Source organism: Gorilla gorilla, chromosome 17 (genome assembly GCF_029281585.2).
Source record: "Gorilla gorilla gorilla isolate KB3781 chromosome 17, NHGRI_mGorGor1-v2.1_pri, whole genome shotgun sequence".
Classification (NCBI taxonomy): domain Eukaryota; kingdom Metazoa; phylum Chordata; class Mammalia; order Primates; family Hominidae; genus Gorilla; species Gorilla gorilla.
Genome location: NC_073241.2, coordinates 58708693 through 58726255, shown reverse-complemented (window position 1 = coordinate 58726255; position 17563 = coordinate 58708693). Strand labels below are relative to the sequence as shown.

The window sequence follows — 17563 nt, the reverse complement described above, 5'->3', positions numbered from 1 at the left end:
ACTAAATCAGACTCCCCTTTTTTAACTTTTATATTAGCGTCCAGGTAAAATATTTTATCTCTAAGAAATAAAACACACTAAAGAGTTGATCCAACTGTATCCAATTTAATCTTTTTGATTTTAGATAATCTCTATGTGACTTGTATTCTACATATGTAAATATTGTTTCATTTACACTTTCACTTTTCTAAATGTACCTAAGGATTACATTAATTTAAAATGGCAACTATTGGCAGATGTATTATATATGCCAATAAATTGTATATAGAGAGATAAACACACTAAAGGAATTTTCATTTCAGAAACTTTGGAAATTTAGAACAGTTATCTCAAAAGAATCCCTTGGAAAAAGAGTGACTGATTATCTAACTGTAGTTTATTGTATATTAGAAATCTACTCTGAGAATATTATAATTCTATTTTTTATTTTATTTTTTAATTGACAAAAATTATACATAGTTATGGTGTGCAAAATTATGTTTTAATGTATGTATGCATTGTTGATTGGCTATAACAACCTATTAACATATGCATTTCCCCACATACTGATCTTTTTAATGTGAGAACACTTAAAATCTTTTTTATCAGCAATTTTCAATTATGCAATATGTTGTTATTAATTATTATTATCATGATGTGTAATAGCTCTCTTGAACTTATTTCTCCTATCTAATTGAAATTTGTGTCCTTTCATATACATCTCGCCAAATCCCCAGGTGGGTTTTTCTAGTGCTGCTGTTTGGTTGTCAAGTTTTAGAGAATAGCTAATTACATACCACTAATTTTGTTTTTCTTTATTGAAACAGATTGAAAAAATGTTTTATTAATCTATTTATAATCTACCTAATTTTTGTAAACTCATATGATAGTGCTTTGCTTATTTCAGCAGTATACAGCATCTTTTCAATTCTATGCAAAATAATATATTGGAAATTTAAAAGTGATAAATACGACATAAATTTGGAATTCTAACAGAGATCCAATATTTTTCTATAGGAAATAAAATTTGGGATAAGTTTAGAACAATTGATCAACATGTTGTAGACAATAAATAAACAAGACAGACATTAATATTTCGCTTTAAATGGCAAACATCAGGCCAGGTGCAGTGGCTCACACTTGTAATCCCAGCACTTTGGGAGGCGGAGGCGGAGGTGGGTGGATCACGAGGTCAGCAGATGGAGACCATCCTGGCTAACATGGTGAAACCCCGTCTGTACTAAAAATACAAAAAAAAAAAAATAGCTGGGCGTGGTGGCGGGCACCTGTAGTCCCAGCTACTGGGGAGGCTAAGGCAGGAGAATGGCGTGAACCCGGGAGGTGGAGCTTGCAGTGAGCCAAGATCGCGCCACTGCACTCCAGCCTGGGCCACAGAGCGACAATCAGTCTCAAAAAAAAAAAAAAAATCAGATTGTTTTACATTTCACTGAATGATTATTTTGGTAGTATGTGATTATAATCTTGCTTCCTACTCTCTGTATTTTAATTTGATTCCTTGATTTGTCTCTATGAGGAAAGGCTTGTGCCATTTGGATATAATCAAGTCAGGATCAGAGAACTATAAATATTTATAGTTTGAATATATTTCATTTTGTATTTATATACCCTATAGGCTTTTTGTGGGGATAGAATAATGCATTTCAAGTACTTTAAACAGTATCTGGGATATAAAAGCTCCCAATGATTTCTATACAATGATGATGATGATGATGATAATGGCAATAATTATCTAAGCCATATGTATCAAATGAATTATCTAAAGGATTCAAATACTTAGGTGTGGAACAAGAATGAAAAGGAGATGATATGACTCTCAGTTCAGGGATTTTCCATAAGATCACCCATTTGGTACCAAGAACAGCTCTGTCAAATAGATATTATTTGAAACCTCATTTTACAGATGAGGACATTAAGACACAAAATGTAGGTGACTTGTTGAAGTTCTTTCATTGTGTGTGGTAGTCTGGTTCTAGTAACTGTGTTTTTCAGCTATATCCTTACTGGCAAATCCAAACAAGTCAAAATAAAATTGTACCTCGGGCTGACTAATGAAACACCTTCTGGACCTAGAGATGCAGAAGGTTATTCCATAGCTATGTTGCTCTGTAAGTGGATTTTGGGCCACTAGAATGACTACCAAAAAATTTGGCAAGACTGAGTCTTCTCAATGCATTTCTCCCATTCTATAAAATTTCTTAAGTTGCAGCTCCTCTTGTACCTCTTTTCCTCATCCAGATTTATATAATCATTAATATAAATTAATGGCTAAAATTCAAAATCCTTTCAATTTGACAGCCCACAAAGATTATCTTGACTGTTATCATTACCAATTATCAGCAGAAACCCACTAATTAAATATATACATACATATTTATATATGCATAATTCGCCAACATCTAATTTCTTTATTTTTAGACCTTAAATATTGAATTCTGGCTTACCAACTATGTTTATCTGAAAAAGACATATTCAGGATTGGCCAAAAAGTTCACACCATTTCCCTGCCCTTGTTTATGGCAAAGATTGCTATTTAGTCATAACACTTATTTTCATGAAGTCTATATAAAACTTCTAACTGTGTCTCAACATAACATTCCCGGGAGTTCTGTCAACGACTAAGAATTGGTACAGGAATTTAAATTCTCTTGCTCTGACTACTTATTCTATTCTTCTCAATGGCAAGACCTTGGTGCCACCTCCACTGGAAAGGTGCAAATAAATCTTATTAGTAACTCCTATAATATCTTTAGAATCTGCATGTGGCAAGGCAGTTCCTTACAATGCTGAGTCATTGGCAGCAGCGATTCCAGGCTTTAGATTTTAACTGCTACTAATGAAAATTCTCTTAGGGCTTTCGGTGACCTCTGCCTAGGTCTTTGAACATCTCTCATCTCTTAGCGTTTATTTCTAAATAGCATCTTTTTGAGAAGGAAGACGGGAACAGAATACCTAATAACTCACTCTAGAGAGTGAGTCTGCCTTACAGTGTCATGGTATCGGCACTAAATTTACTTTCTGGTGTTTGCGAGTAAGTACTTACCAATTTTAAACTTAAATGTGTGCATTATTTATTTCTAAAAACAGAGGGGATTCCATTTCATCCTCATGTACATTTGAATTTGCTCCTTTGTGTGGGTGAGCAAAGGTTGAAATTAAAGCTAGGAGTTTGAAGAATTACATACAACCTTACCTATGCCCAGACCTGTCTATATCATTCATCATATTTGGTAAAACATAATTTGAGAGTTACTATTTTCAGGTTAACTATGGTTTATGAAACTCTTTTAGTAGATTAAGAACTTTTTGTTTGCTTTATTTTGTACTTAGGACAATTTTTGTTAGTTTTATTTTAAGATAAATGTTTATTTATTTTAATAATTGATCCAGGGGAACTTTGGTCATTTTAAAGCTAAAGCACTTTACCCTTGAATTTTTTCTTTTCTCTAGGGAAAATATAAAAATAATACATTATAATTGTTAACCACTGTTATGAAGTAATAGTTATTAATTTAAGTAAGTGTTGAAATTTATGTGCACCTTTCTCAAAAACAAATTTTTATACTAAGGCAATACATAAAATATAAAATGCTTGCAAATATGTTATTAGAAATTGTGCCAGCTTGCTGTTTAATATTGCTTAAATTAACTCATGGTATTATGACTGGCATCATTGTTGCCAATCATATTGACTCTAGAAAAACTTACAAAAAGGCACAGGACATTTTTGTCTTTGAAGGAATATACCTGGTTATGGTAAAAATCATTCAGGACTTCATATGACAATAGGAAGTGTCCAGTTGGGTTCAGACATATGAGAAAGGAATTGATCTACAAGCACAATCACAGGAAATTTATATTCTAGTTTGGAGAAAATTAATATTTAACTCTTAAAAATTTAAATATTAAGTTAAATGTTAATTTAATATTTAATTCTTGCTGTGTTTGTGATTGTGGGAACTGCCCAATATATGAATATTTTTAAACCTCTCTTGACTTCTTTAGGGAACAAGCTTCATGTTACCAGGTAGTGGCCTCCTCCTATGCTTGAAGGCCAGGCACAATCTATTGTCTTCCAAAGTCCAATCCTTCCTTAATAGTCATGCTTCCTGAAAGCTGTGGTGAAGATATCACCCATCCCTCTGAATGGTAGTCAAAATAAAATAACTACAAGGAAACTAGTAAAATAAACACAGATTGCTCTTCATATACCTATTCCTTTTACGTCATACAGAGACTTTTATGCAATTAAATTTTTATTAAATATCCGAGGAATTATCAATGATTACTTATTTTGAATAAATTTAATTTATAAACATTATTATCGCTAAATGTTTGTTTCTTGTGTTTAAATATATACTCCAGTGGTCTTGAGAAGATTAAACAAGAAAACATTTTATATGCACAAAATAAAAGAAGAGATGTGTACTCTAGTTTGGAGAAAATGTATTAGCTTTTAATATTTCTCAATTTACATTTCCTAAAAGCAGTGTGTATATCTGTTTATTTAGCAAATATTACAGAATAAATTATGTCTAATGCACACTGTGATCTCAGCACTGGTCCAAGAAGAACTATAACTTACATTAAAGACAGTTTGCTGGACATTGAAAGAGGGTTTTATTATCTAATTTATATCTGGTTTTCTGGGGAAAAAATATGCTTTCAAATATAGTTTGCCTTCTTTCTTGTAGTTCCGTCATATAATTATCTGCCAATTTAAAAACTGCATACCATGGAATTAATTATGGAAATTGTAAAAGCTGATTATAGACAGATTAAAAAACAAGATTATTTTCTAGTAAGATTATTTTATAAGTAAGATAGAGATTCCTAATTGCTGGACAGCTGTCACCATTAGGATTTATTCAAACAGCTCAGCAGCAGAAGCCAGAAAGCAAAAACAACAGCTGCAAACTGTACCTCTCCTCCACCCTTCCAACACACACACACACTCTCACTCAAACATATTTATAATAGATTATTCCAAATTATTCAAGAATGCTATTTCTCAAACCAGCCACACATTAGAATCCACAAAAGAAAATTTTACAATAAATCAGCGTGTGAAGTCCACTCCATACCAACTAAATCCAATTATTTGAAGATGGTCCCAGGAATCAGTTTTTATTCAAAGCTCTCTGAGGTGTTTCCAATATGATGTCAGAGTAGAGAATTTAGATCTATTGTGAGTGGGTGAGCAATGGTTGAACTTAAAGCAGGGAGTTCACAGAATTACTCTTACTCAAAGCAGGTTCCACTAACCATCAGGGTCAGCATTACCTGGGCTATTTACTTATTTATATTAGGGGTGTGTGTGTAGTTATAAATAATTAAAATATGAACTATTACTGCTTTAATCCTATCCTTTAAGAAACTGGACTTGCCATTATCCTTTTTATTTGTTCAGGTTAACTATGTTTTATGAAACTCTTTTAGTAGATTAAGAACATTAGGATTTATTCAAACAGCTGAGCAGCCCAAGCCAAAAAGCAAAATCAATAGCTGCAAACTACAACTCTCCCCACTGCCACACACACACACACTCGAACATATTTATAATAGATTATTCCAAATTATTCAAGAATGCTATTTCTCAAACCAGCCACACATTAGAATCCACAAAAGAAACTTTTTCAATAAATCAGTGTGTGAAGTCCACTCCATACCAACTAAATCCAATTATTTGAAGATGGTCCCAGGAGTCAGTTTTTATTCAAAGCTCTCTAAGGTGTATTCCCTATATGCTCTCTCCACTTTTTACTCAGTAATCAACAAATAACTTCTGTTTTGCAATGAATAATAAACCTATTATTTTCTTTGGTGAAGTTTTCTGAACAGATTTGTTTATTTCTAAAAGTTTTCTGATTTTTTAATAAAATAAAGCCAACATTTCCATGTATTACATTTCCTTATTATTGATTTGATTGTTGAATATTATTACTAACTCATCTGATGAAAAATATATTAGAACCTCAGTTAAAACCTAGGTAGAGGTATTTCACAATTGTGTAAAGGTTTTATTTACCAATACATATTTTCAGGAAAATCAAATAACATCAGAAAAAGAATGCATTTCAATCACAGAACACTGGCCTATTTCATTATTTAAGATCACAAAAGGACAAATGTGCTATGTTAAATATCTCACTTAAGAAGGAAATTGGCAGATACTACCAACGAATATAACAAATTAACTAAAAATTTAATGTCTACTTACATCAAATTTCTGTTGCACAGATGACAATATTTTTGAATTTTACGTTTCCAAGATTATTTTATTCAAAGTTTTTTCAAGATGTATTTTAATCAATGTTGTAGTGTCATGAAAATAATTGGTGGCCTTATTTTCTGAAACATTGTACATCAAAAGCCTGCTGCTTCTTGTTCAATTTTCCTGAATTGGTAAATCTTTTTAAGTCTATAAAATTTATCTCATGAGACCAGGCACAGTGGCTCACACCTGTAATCCCAGCACTTTAGGAGGCCAAGGCAGGCGGATCACTTGAGGTCAGGAGTTTGAGATTAGCCTGGCCAACAAGGTGAAACTCCATTTCAACTAAAAATACAAAAATTATCAGGGCATGGTGGTGGGCGCCTGTAGTCCCAGCTATGCAGAAGACTGAGGCAGGAGAATCTCGAACCTAGGAGGCAGAGGTTGCAGTGAGCCGCGATTGTGCCACTGCACTCCAGCCTGGGCAACAGAGCGAGACTCAGTCTCAAAAAACACACAAAAAAGCAAAAAAAACAAAAATCTCTTAAGATAATGTTTGATATATTTGGGTATCTGTCATCAAATGGCCTAGTGACTTGTTAAAATTAAGAGCGACATAGGAAAAGGTAAGAGAAGAAAAGCATGACCAAGACTGGGGGCTGATGCAGGTAATCAGGATGGTGCAGCCTGTGCTGTCCCTGTGCCTTTACAAATTCTCCCTAGATAACAGGTGTTCAGAAGGTGAGGGCGAAAGAGTTATTTTCTAGTCTGATTCCTTTTTTGTTTGTTTCCAAAACAAGACTGTAACAGTTCCCTTATGTAATTGTAATAAATTACCTATGTCTACAATTGTAATGAATTTCTGTTAAGGTTTACAAGCTTTTTTTCTTTTTTCGCAATAACCAATGACAAACGCCCACACTGGTCTTTTGCAAAGAACAAGAATTTCACATCTTCAATTAAGCAGGCAGCCATTATGAAAGTTACCGTATTAGTCTACAACTACATCAAAATCAACATTTGCATTGTGTATTAATTAGTGTATCAATTAAGTTACTGCAACAAAAAGACCTACAGCTTTAATAGCTCAAATAAAATAGAACTTTATCTTCCTCTCCCATACAATTATCCAGAGGAAAAGGGGAGGTGTTGGTGGTTAGGCTGCTCTGAACCACAAGGTAACCAAATCTTCAGTTCCTTTCATCTGATTTCTGACATCTTCTAGGGGTATTTCATAGGAACTAAACTGGTTCCTATGCACTAAATTGCAATTCAGTCTCCAGTAGGAACAGTCAATTTCCCAATAAGGGCGTGGTGCAGCAGTTGCTCACAATTCACCTTTGACTTGCGAGAACTTAGTCACAGGTATATCAGGAACATCTAAAACTTTCCACCGTAGTTTTCAAAAGAGGCTGAGTAAATGTAGTCTGCTAACTGACTGTTGCGTACCTTGTTAAAATGTGTGGGTGTTTCATTATAAAATGAAGAAGAACAATATGGATACTGAATGACAATTACCATTCCTTCACATACATATATACTCAGTATGAAACTACTACATGGCATAAATCATTGGTTCATTTCAGATGTGTTTCTTTCTAAATTTTCACTCCTAAGCTAGTCAAGGTAGTTTCCTCATTGCTAGCCAGTGACAACTCTAGAGCATTTCTTTGTGGCATGTTAGTCCTAAAAACCTTTCTGAGTTGAAATTGAAATTAAACTGCCCAGGAACCTAATGATACTTACTCTTTGCTTCCCTTCTGTATTGAATGGCTAGTTATGTTTGGCAATTTTTGTCTTACATTTTTTAGAATTCCCTTTACTTAAATGGCTTCTTTGCACATCTTGGTTGTCATTTAGTTTTCATTTCTGTTTTGAAATGTTCTTTAATCCCTTTGTCTTTTTTCCCACAACTTTACTGATTATAGACTTTAAAACAGAAAATGGTTCAACCAGATTATTGGTTCACTCTAGACTCAAGCAGAAATATTTTTAAAATAAATTTGTTGTTTCCTTTAATGCCAAAAGACAACTATACTGGGTAATTGGTTTTAAACACACACCAAAATGTAAATACAAATTGTTATGTCAACAAAGCAACTTAGAATATAGTAACTCCTTCAAAGTTCATTAAAACAATAAAACTCTTTGGGCCTTTTATCAGTCACCACTAGATGACAGGGTACTAAAATTATCTGTGTCATTTCTTCTTTGATAATGAACTTTTTATTATTCTTTCTCTTGTATATCCTTTGTCTTGTGTAATCCAATAGAAAATATGTATACACTTTTGTGGAAAAGATATCATTTCTGATTATTTGCCTTTAACAATTTACTTATGTAATTTATAACTTCTCGTAATATCAGAAACACCTTCTAAAAGTTTTCACTGTAATTTTCATTCAAGGAAATGGAACATTAATTGTGCAGCTACCGTGTGTTAAGAGAACCTATCCTCGGGAATTCATAATCGAAAGAAGAACATGAGGTAAAAAATAATATCAATTAAAAAGGTAAAATTGTGCTATGAGCAGGTTGTAAAAGCAGTGCAGAAGATGGAAACATAATCCTTTGATATGATACAATGAGAACGCACTTTACCTCTGTGGTTTTTCTCTTTCCCCCAATAAAAATATAACCCCTGTTTAGTCATGATTAAAACATCAGATAAATCCCAAATGAGAGCTATTTTACAAAATACCTGACCAGCATTTCTCAAAACTGCCAAGATGATCAAACACAATGAATGTCTGAGCAACTGTCACAGCCCAGTTGATATGAGAATGCAACATAGGAGTAGCAGAAAAGAAGAATCTGAGATAATCTTTGGGTTGACTTTTTAAAGAAAAATAGAAGCTATGCAGACTAACAAACAGGAAAGGAATACAAGGTATTTCAGGCTAAGGCAAAAGAATTAGCAATGCTCTAGATATATGGAAAAACACAGCATGTTCATGGGACTTAAAACACTTTCCCATGGCTAAAGAAAAGGTCCCATATGGCTATGATAAAATATAATGCTGGAATGTTATACAGGGGCCAGATGATAGAAAGCCGTCTGTGTTGGGCTATGAGATATCAATTATTTTTCTGAATTCCATGGAGAAATTTAACTTGGAAACCCCAGGGGACCCACATATACAGATTTCATTTATTTCTATGAAGAATGCATCTGGTATGTGGAGGAGATTAAAGACAAAGTGACCAATAGGGAGGCTATTGATATAATTCAGGTAAAAGAAAATGTGACCTCAATTCTGTCAATGGCTTGAGGTAAGGGGGAGATAGGCAGATATTTGAGAGAATCAGTAGCAGTATTTTTTGAGCAGCTGGTTTTAAAAGAAAATAAGAGAGGATAATCTTGGGCATTTTTCAGGCATAACTGACTGGGTTGAGGAAGCTGCTATTAACTGAAATAAGGAATGAAGGAGAAACTAAAAGTTTGGCAACAATAAACTGACATATTCTATTTTAGAATGTAGTATGGAGTCATCAAACTAGTGACAAGTTTGAAGGTAACCATATGTGACTTCTGGTTATAAAATTTACTACTTCTGAAATCTTGGGAATGTTCTAAACTGCACATTTTGCATCTGTAAAATGGAAAGGCTATCACTACAGAGTACTCATGAGGCTAAGAAATAACACATGCTTAATGTCAACTCAGTGTTTTCCATATCAGAAGCAAGCAATAAATAGTAGTGGTATAGTTTGACCACTATATAGTTTGGGTGTCCCCACCCAAATCTCATCTTGAATTGTAGCTCCCATAATCCCCACGTGTCATGGGAGGGACCCAGTGGGAGGTAATTGAACCACGGTGATGTGTTATTCCCATGCTGTTCTCGTCATAGTGAATACATCTCATGACATCTGATGGTTTTATTAATATAAAGCACAGTTCCCCTGCACATGCTCTCTCACCTGCTTCCATGTAAGACGTGCCTTTGCTCCTCCTTTGCCTTCCACCATGATTGTGAGGCCTCACAAGTCTGGTGGAACTGTGAATCCATTAAACCTTTTTTTTTTAAATAAATTACCCATGTTGGGTATGTCTTTATTAGCAGCCTGAGAACAGACTAATACAAGTGGTAAATATCATTTTCATTTTATCATTATTCAGATATGTTAAATTAGCCATATCAGCAAGACATGTAGGTGAGTCAAAGTTCGAGAGTCAATGAACTATAAAAATTATCAGTGTGAGTCACTAAAATTAAAGCCATGGGAGTAAATGTAACTTTAGGAGATTATCCTATCTCTTAAGACCTTTTAACCCTAAGAATTCTCAGCAAACTTTAGGTAAATCCTGCCTCTAATCCTGTCTTATCTCAATTCAGGTTTTATTGCTCTCTTTTCAGTGCGATTGCCTGTATATAGTATGTGAAGAGGTGAAAGTAGTTTAGGAACTTCAAGTGAAGATTAAGGTAAACTAGTTTTCCCAGTAGCTTATCTGACATTCTCACAATTCCACTATCATTCTGCCATAATGTCTCTTTAGTGCCTGTAGCTTAATCCAGTGAGCAGCTTTTCCAGTCTTTTACTGACTTGAATTCTTAAAAGCAGTTACTACTGCTAACTAGATTCTTTTTGTAAATACTGTTGTATCTTCCCTTCTGAGACAACCAACAGTCAGGGTTTTCCATTATCCCTTCTTCCCTCTCCTCAGTTTTCATGGCAGGATCAATACAAGCATCAAAATGTAGAATTTGTTAAGGCTTACTCCTAAACTCTCTACATATTTCATTGTATAGGAGTTTAAAATTCATATCTCTGGTAGGAACTGTCTATTCACTATCTCCATTTGGATAGCCCCATCACACGTGAAATGTGGTGAGACAGTTCATATTCTTGGCCCAAGATGGAAAACCCAAGTTATGTTTCTTCTAATCTCCATATTGTATATACCAATATTTCCTAATACTCTTTGCCTCCTATCTCTGAAATCCACATAATTCTTCCTGAATCTACTTAATTCCCCTTAATTTAAAAAAAATGATCAAAATATATAAATTTAAGAACTTAGGAAGTTTGTATATATTCCACATTCAGGTTATCCTACTATTAATGTGTTACATTACATTGTCACAATCAATGAACCAATAATGATACATTGTCATTAACTGAAGTCTATACTTTGTTCAAATTGCCTTTTTTTGCCCAATGTCTTTTTAGTTTCAAGGTAACATATTATGTTTAGTCTCCTTAGATCCCTCTTAGCTGTTCTAGTTGCTGAAAATTTCCTTGCTTTTGATGACCTTGACAATTCTGAGGAGTACTGGTCCAGGATTTTGGAGAATATTTCTCAGTTGGGACTTGTCTGATGTTTCAATTACCTTTATACAGGGATTATATGATGTTTCCTTTGGGCAAGGGGGATGCTCAGAGGTAAAGTATCAGTCTTATCCCATCACATCAAGGGCACATATTAATAACAAAACTTCTCAGTGTTTATGTCAACCATGGTCACCTGGTTAAATTAGTGTTTGTTTCATTTTTCCACTGTAGAATTATTCTTTTTCTTTCTCCTTTTTCATATTGTGCTCTTTGGAAGGAAGTTGCCATGTGCAGCCTACACATAAAGAGTGAAGAGTAATTCTCCCACTTGTTTAGGGTAGAGTCTTTATATACGTTATTTGGAATTCTGCATGTGAAATTTGTCTCTTCTTGTCCATTTTCTTATTTAATTGTTTATTAAATCACTATAGATTCAAAGGTATTTATTTTATAATTTGGCCTCTATGTACTATTATATTAATGCTATTGTTTAAATTATTCCAGCTTTGGCCACTGGAGCTCTTTCTGTTGGCTACTGTGTCCTTTTGACATAACCCATCATTGTGTTTTGTTTGAGCACTTCTTACTCTGTCATTAAAAGATGTTCCAGGCCGGGCGCAGTGGCTAACACCTGTAATCCCAGCACTTTGGGAGGCTGAGGTGGATGATCATCTGAGCTCGGGAGTTTGAGATCAGCCTGGCCAACATGGTGAAACCCTGTCTCTACTAAAATTACAAAAATTAGCCAGCCATTGTGATAGGCACCTCTAATCTCAACTACTAGGGAGGCTGAGGCAGGAGAACCACTTGAACCTGGGAGGCAGAGGTTTCAGTGAGCTGAGATCGGGCCACTGCATTCCAGCCTGGGTGACAGAGTGAGACCCTGCCTCAAAAAAAAAAAAAGAAAGAAAAGAAAAAAAATATGTTCCAGGCCTATCTTATATATTTCTTGCCACAGTTGGTTAACAATCCAAATTTCCCTGTTTCCTTTTATTGGAGAATGGTGTTAGAAATCAACATCTGGGTCTAAGGGTGTTTTTGCCACTGTAATGTCATAGGTTCTAGGCCCTCTCAGTGAACAGAGCAAGGGAATATATGTGTTTATACTAACTCGTGTGTGCAGTTCTATCTGCAAATGTTTCTACATGTACCATGGCTCATTATAATCTTAGCATGAGTTCTAATTGGAGTCTCCATCTCTAATCCATTACCATGTGGATAATTCTAGCTTCCCCCTCTTTCTTACCTATAAATTCTCACTGCAATAGTGTGTAACCTGGCTCCCATCAGCTATGATCCATTTATTCAATTGTTCAACCCCAAGATGCAGATATAGCAGCATAAGAATTGTCAGCTCCTGCCCCTGGGATTAAACTTTATCAACTAGAGTACAGTGATTGTGTATGGTTCCCTCCTTTAGTTTTACAGACTCACTAATTTGTAAAGTTTTAGTTTAGCACACCTCCTTCCATTCACCTCACCAGTAAGATTTTGTACATTTGTAGTAAATTTAGATTCCTTTTTTTACAGTTTGCATCCCATTCTGGGAACCCCTAACCTGTTAAATAACTTTAAGAAATTGTATACATTAAGACACTCTGTGCTATAAAGTTATATGGATTTTGAAAAAAATACATAATATCATGTATCCACCCTTACAATATTATATGGAAAATTTTACCACCCTCAAATCTCCCCTATGCTTCAACTATTCAATTCTTCTGAATCTCTGCAACCACTGTTTTATTTGCAATCTCTATAATTTTGCCTTTTCCAGAATGTCATATAAATGGAAATGTAGAACATATTATCTTTTCAGACTGGCTTCTTTCACTTACCAATATATGTTTAAACTTAATCCACATCTTCACATCGCTTGATATCACATTTCTTTTTATCATTGAATAATATTTCATTATACAAATATATCACAGTTTATCCATCCACCTACTAAAAGACATCTTGGTTGCTTTTTCAAATTGTTTTTCACCTTGTAACCCACGTATCTTTTCAGGATGAAAATCCTATGCAGTCATGACCACTCCTATATAAGCCCACTATTGTGACTATAAATATCTGTTCTCTGTTCTTAGATTCCAGGCTCCAAATTATTATAGTAAACTTTTTTTAACTTAAATGTCTGTATTTCTCTGCTCTTACAAGATTATTTGCTCCTTATGGATAGTTACAATATAAATTTTATACCTTAACAATTTTTTTCTTAAATTAATCCAAATTCATTTAGAAATGTGAAGCACCATTTCTGTTTAGATCTATTAGCACAAAGTAAAAGCAAGCAAACTAAAAACACACTGAGCCCAAATATGTTTATATGGGATTATCTTTGTGAGTATTTTATGAGACTATGTTGTTCCTCCTTATAATGATGACATAACTTATTTTCTGCAGTTCTTATGTTAAAATTTTAAATAGTTGACCCCCCTAAAACTGCATTTGGTGAAGAGAAAATAGGAATTGAGGAGGAGTTAAAGATGATTATTTAATCTGTAAAATTTAACATGGTATCATATTACATCCTAAAACCAAATGGAAAAATTGAATGAGAGCTGGGTTTTTTTGACATCACCTCATTTTGTATCTTTAGAACATGAAAATAATAGCTTTAACTGAACTATTCTTAAATTATATTTTCTCCAGAGAATATAAACACTTTTCAGGCTGCTTATTATATTTGATGATTATAATTCCATCAGTTTGACTAATTAAATTTTAGTTAAATTGAGATAATGTTTTGGTCTTTGTGATAAAAAGAAATTTAAGTAGCAAATACTTTCTCTTGCTTCTTTTGAAAATCTAAACTTAGATCAACTACAAAGAATTATTCCAAAATTATTTTATTGTAATGTTTAGGTCAAATGCTTCTGAGTAAATAACTGGCTTTAATGCCACATTTTACAATACTTTTTAAGTATTGATAAAATGAATTTATTTCCTCATGGAGAATTCTTTGTACATGTTCATGTCAAATCACAAAGTTCTGTAAAGCTTACATCGCAGAAAATATTCATAGTTTCTCTGGAATATATTTTTTTCTAAATCTCTGTGACTTGTATAAAAGATTACTAAAATCAGATGAGAGACACATGAGGATTTCAAGAATAAGCAAGCATAAAATTGTGATAATTTCATCACTAGTTAAAAATCTATCCTGGGTCATCATTATAAATTACTGTTTTCCCAAAGTGTTATTAAAGTACCATTTTGAGTGCTCTTTATAATTAGAATTCATTAGTGATTCCAAATATATATGTATTGGTCACTAACAAGTCAAATGGTTATCATGGTAGAATTAATAAAAATGAATAATATTATTTGCATGAAACCTATTATAACGTTGTAGAGTGAAGAAAGCATTTTTAAATGGGAAACTTAAGCAGCCATAATTTTGATATTTTCAAATGTCTTGTTCAATTTCTCATAAATGGAAGTTCCAAGGAAATTGTACTACAGACAAACAACGCGTGGGCAGACAAGAGAGGGTTTGGACAAATAGCTATTTCACTGAAGAGGATTCTTACAAGTGTAATGATTTAGCTAAGTGAAAAAAAACAGTGAAATTCCCAGATTTAAGGAGACTAGGAATTTGTAAGTATAAAACATGAATCTGGAAATAATTCCAAGGAGACCTGAAAAGATAATTCCAGAAGGTCAAATGTCATAGATAATATTTGGGGAAATATACATAAAGCCTTAAGACTTCCATACAGTGAAGTTCTTGGCCTTACCCTGCATTCATTATCATTTATGGCCATTTATTATTTCACTCTTGTAAGACGTACAGTACATGCTAGATAAAAGAGTTCAGAAAAATCAGAAAATACTCTTATTTGGTAAATGAACTTGAAACAGCAAGCAAAATATAAGATACTTAGTCCAACGATGAGGAAAACTAAAAAAAAATGCTATCTACGTCAAATAGAAAGTGTCATCCAGAGGTCAGACATTAAGTCAGGAAACAATAATTCAGTCAGCACAAGCTGATCTGGACCACAACATAATCTTAAGTAAAGCTGGAAAATTATAGCTGTCAGCTTCTTGGCTACTTTTATACTATCCTATGGAAAGCTAGAGTAGAATCTTATACCTGAGAAGAACTGAGAACAGTTGGTTAAGTGAGGCAAGTATAGGGAGGCTGAGTGAAGATGGACCATGTTAACAGAAATGTTTCTGTATACTTAGGCTGTTACATGCAGACTTACAGACAGATATATGCCTAAAACTTACATGATTCATTGTTTGTGGAAGTAAAAACTCTATAGCACAAAACAAAATAAATTACTGAAATATATTTTCCTTTAAAAATTAATGGAGATATTTAAATTCTTTGTAGGTTTTTTATATTTCACTGTCATACACATTTCTATTAAGGGTGAAGCATGGCAAATAAATAAACAAACAAACAAACAAACAAACAAATAAATAAATAAATGGGGGATCAGGACTTTTGTGGGAATCTTCTAAAATTGGATACATCTGGTGTGTTTTTTGTGAAGCTGATGGCAATTTTCATCTAACGAATGGATCTCTTACACATCCCGTGATCATCAAAGAAGGAGATTTTATGTGGGAAAGTCTTCTGAGAACAAAGCAGAAAAAACACTGATAAGAATTACTGAACATCAAGCTATGGCTCATTGCACTGATTCCAATGTAAGCAATATTTCTTTTCAGTTATTCTCATCCCTAGGGCCATAATTAGTTAGAAAGAAGAACACTTTAATGATACTATATTTAATTGTCACTGGAATACTGCCAATGACAATTTTTTTAATTTTGTAATTGATAAAATCCGCCAATAATTTTTACATGCTTTCTTATGAAATTCCTGTACATCATGTAAAAATATAGTTAAAATATATTTGAACAAACCATATTATAAAATATGGATTATAATTACAGTTAATCCTCTTCTTTTACTTTATAAATATTAAACATTTTTTACCTACTGTTAACTAAAAATAGAATCACACGCTAACTGCCAAACCAATTTGTCTTAGCCGTATGTATTTTAACTTTCATTGAATGCATAGGGAAAATTTGATAGTGAGATGAGAATTTACTGGCGTTGTCTCTGATTGCTTTAGCAATGATTATTACTTAATATTTCCCCAAAGCAAAGCAGCACATTTATATATGTTTAACTAATAATACCATGCATTTTATACTTTATAAATAGCACAATTTTAAAAAAATTACATCATCGCTCATTAAATGAGAAAGACTATTGATTATCTTCTTTTTATAACTTATTATAAGTGGGTATGTTAATTACATCCTCATCATTGGATATTACCCTTTCATAAAATATTATTATTTAATCTTTTCTAAGTATTAGTTATTTTTTCCAAATGTTTTTCATAATATACCTCTAAAGGTTTTGATATGTTTACATAAATTGAAGACAGCGAAGTTGTACTATTTCTAAGAAAAAGTATGCCTGATCTCACTAATTAATTTGACGTCGAGATAAACTTTGCTAAAAACAAAGCACACACTTTCATAAACTGAATGAATGAAATCTGAATGTCGTTGTTGTTAACTAACATATTAAAGTCAATGAAGTTGTATTTAAAATATTGTATTGCCAAAGATGTATTGAAATTAACACTGTACTTCATTTTTTTTCTTCCTTTTTCTTAGGATATTCATTCAAAAGAGGTACCTCTAAGTGAAAAGAAAAACAGGTATAAATAATAGACATTTGAGAAGTCTTGGTATAGCAATTTTTATGCTTTTCAGAAATTGTAAAAATAAATGCCTCTAAATGACTGAATAAAACATAGTTTGCCTCTTGGTTCAGTTGTTTTTAACCAATTTATATCAAAATTTAATAAATTGTCAAGTGACAGATTTTTAAAAATAATTTTTGCTGATAATTTCCATATGATTTTGAACATGTAAGTCAGAAAGAATTTAAATAACTCTGTGACACTGATTTAGCAAAACACTCTCTTTGTGAATGACCTTTGCTCTGAGAATACCAGTCATAAAAGGATCACTGAAGCAAATGCAACAATATTCCAACAGTAGGATTCAGCAACCATCAATGAGGGC

At 33.1% G+C, this 17563-nt stretch overlaps 1 long non-coding RNA gene across 1 annotated transcript; it reads left to right on the top strand.

Annotated features, from left to right (window-relative positions):
* The first annotated feature begins 2822 nt into the window (after positions 1–2822).
* On the top strand, positions 2823–17302 carry LOC129528390 (uncharacterized). The gene is made up of 4 exons (XR_008673664.2): positions 2823–3028; positions 8619–8699; positions 16003–16159; positions 17150–17302. It is a non-coding gene; the product is annotated as an uncharacterized lncRNA (long non-coding RNA).
* The last annotated feature ends 261 nt before the right edge of the window (positions 17303–17563 follow it).